Source organism: Octopus bimaculoides, chromosome 6 (assembly GCF_001194135.2).
Source record: "Octopus bimaculoides isolate UCB-OBI-ISO-001 chromosome 6, ASM119413v2, whole genome shotgun sequence".
Taxonomy (NCBI): domain Eukaryota; kingdom Metazoa; phylum Mollusca; class Cephalopoda; order Octopoda; family Octopodidae; genus Octopus; species Octopus bimaculoides.
The window spans coordinates 98807691-98810430 of record NC_068986.1 but is presented as its reverse complement, the minus strand read 5'-3'; the positions used below and the strand labels follow the sequence as shown (position 1 = coordinate 98810430).

General features: G+C 39.2%; 1 long non-coding RNA gene across 1 annotated transcript in view; it reads right to left on the bottom strand.

Annotated features, from left to right (window-relative positions):
- Positions 1–7: 7 nt before the first annotated feature.
- LOC106870799 (uncharacterized) overlaps positions 8–2740 on the bottom strand; it is a 387764-nt gene continuing 385031 nt past the window's right edge. Inside the window, exon 5 of the long non-coding RNA XR_001409578.2 lies at positions 8–558. This is a non-coding gene — a long non-coding RNA (uncharacterized LOC106870799). The remainder of the gene's footprint in view (positions 559–2740) is intronic.

The following is a 2740-nucleotide window of genomic DNA, read 5'->3' as shown; positions in this document are numbered from 1 at the left end:
TGGGAAGTAGAGAGCCATTGTAAGCCCATCGCTAATGGCCAGTCCAGTCAGGATTATATTTGACGGAGAAATCATATTTTTTCTTGTCAGTACAATAATGTTGAGAATATTCGTGATGACTCCAAATATGCAGACGATGGAAGCTACATAACCATGAATGCCTGCGTACCAGTAGTGATAAGCCACTAATAAATTATTTGTATCAAGAGGTAATTCGTCTTCTGTTATGTTGGTGGCATTATCATAGAAAAGGATCTGTGTTGAATTATCTTCACTAAACATGTCTGAAGGATACATCGGAGAATGTGTTATGGCCGACATAATTTCTTGATGGATGTTTATTCTTTGAGTTATCACACTTTTATCGTTTTCTTAATTTTGTTTCCTTTAATTCTAATATATTTTCCTTTTATTTATCAATTTAATTTTCTTTCATACTTTTATATACAGATTATGTTGTTTTACAATATATTTCCATCTGGGGCAGCTTATCACTTTCTAGCTGGCATCCTTTCTCCTTATCTTTCCTCTGAAGTGTCTGTTGTTTTCATGAGACAACTGAAAAGATAAAAAGAAAGACAGCATTAATTAATTGATAATTAATTTCTAAACGTTTGGTATAAAGCCACAAACTTCGAGGGAAGGTTATAGTCGTTTATAAGTGAGTGCTGGCTTAGCTATATAGATTAAGAAGTTCGTTTCTCAACTACGTGGTTTTACGTCCAATCCCACTGCATAGAACCTTAAATAAACGTCTTCTACTTCAGCAACGGATCGATCAAATTGACTGGAATTTGGTAGACAGGAAGTGAGTGGATTCCTGTCGGAGGGTCTGTTTCTATTCTTGGGTGGGAGACTTAATATATCTTCTCGTTTAACAGTAACACCTAACTATTGGGATGCTTTAATGGAATCGACTCTATTTCAAGTTTCAGGTCTTTTCTTCAGCAGTCAGAGATTATCTTCCTACTCCCTAATCATTCTCAAAGTTCTAAAAGTGCTCACGAGTGCTATCATTCCTCCTCTGTCTAAACCAATAAGAAAAAAAAATTAAAAGACCAAGTAAGAAAGTTAAATTCGATTCCTAATACTTGACCGTTTTTTAGAATATTTAGGATAGAAAGCGAAGTCGATCATAGGGCGTTGGGAATTCAGAAAGAAAAAAGAAACAGAAAAATGCCACGTGCTATTTTGTCCAACGCTCCATTGATTCTGATAATCGACATTTTAAATTCAGTGGTATATTGAAAACAGAAATAATTATGAAATCTATTTGTTTTTCACTATTTCATCTGCTATTTAAACTACTCTTTTACTCTTTTACTTGTTTCAGTTTTTTGTCTGTGGCCATGCTGGAGCACCGCCTTTAGTCGAGCAAATCGACCCCAGGACTTATTCTTTGGAAGCCTAGTACTTATTCTATCGGTCTCTTTTGCCGAACCGCTAAGTTACGGGGACATAAACACACCAGCATCGGTTGTCAAGCGATGTTGGGGGGACAAACACAGACACACAAACACACACACACACACACACACATATATATATATATATACATATACATATATACGACGGGCTTCTTTCAGTTTCCGTCTACCAAATCCACTCACAAGGCTTTGGTCGACCCGAGGCTATAGTAGAAGACACTTGCCCAAGATGCCACGCAGTGGGACTGAACCCGGGACCATGTGGTTGGTAAGCAAGCTACTTACCACACAGCCACTCCAACGCAATTGTATTTTGCTTATTATTTTGTTTCTATTTTACTGGAATCACTTATTATAGTGCGGTCATGCTGGAACACCGCGCTCGAGGGATTGTACTTGATTGTAACTAAGACATTAATGTGTTTCGTATTTACTTTACAATTTGAATGAATGCTGCGTTCACTTTAATGTAGCTCGGTGAGATAAATATTATGGTATGTTTTTTGTACAACAAACTGGTTTACCCGCTCATTGATGCACATACCCGTATGTTTACACTCATATATAATGTACAACGTGGTATCAAAACATTCCCGGACAGTTGTGTGCGCAGTGAGAGCTAGCATTGACCTTCATGAGGTACTGTGCTGAGTGGCATCATCTGTGTTTACTTCAGAAGTCGTGAAATTTTGTGATCATGTGTATGCTGTAGTCTGCGATTTTCTCATGGACAGGAAGTTAGAGCAAAGAGCCAACGTGAAATTTTGCGTTAACTTGGGAAGACTGCTTTAGAGACAAAGAACATGCTTCAGCAAGCTTAGGCGACGAAGCAATGGGTCGTACGCAATGTTTCGAGTGCAACGGGCACTTCAAAGGCGGAAGAACGTCCCCGGAAGACGATGAGAAATCTGGAAGACCTGCTGTCAGAAAATCTAGAGAAAATTCATCACCTTGTGCATGAGGATAATCGGAGGATAATCAACAACGTTGCTGATGTTGGCCTGTCCTATGGATCCGTGCAGGCAATCCTAACGTCTCAATTGAACATGCGGTGTGTCTCTGCTAAGTTTGTTCCTCGCATGCTGATCACTGAGCAGAGAGAACATCGCGTCGAAATCTGTCAGCATCTCCATCAGCGTGCCACTGAAGACCCATCCTTCAAGTCGAGGATCATCACAGGCGACGAGCGTTGGGTCTATGGGTTCAAACCTGAGATGGCGACAATTTCGAAGGAGATGTTAAAACTTAGGTATAAGTTCCTTTTTATTAAACATAACCAATCCGGGAACATCTCGTACACAATATATATATAT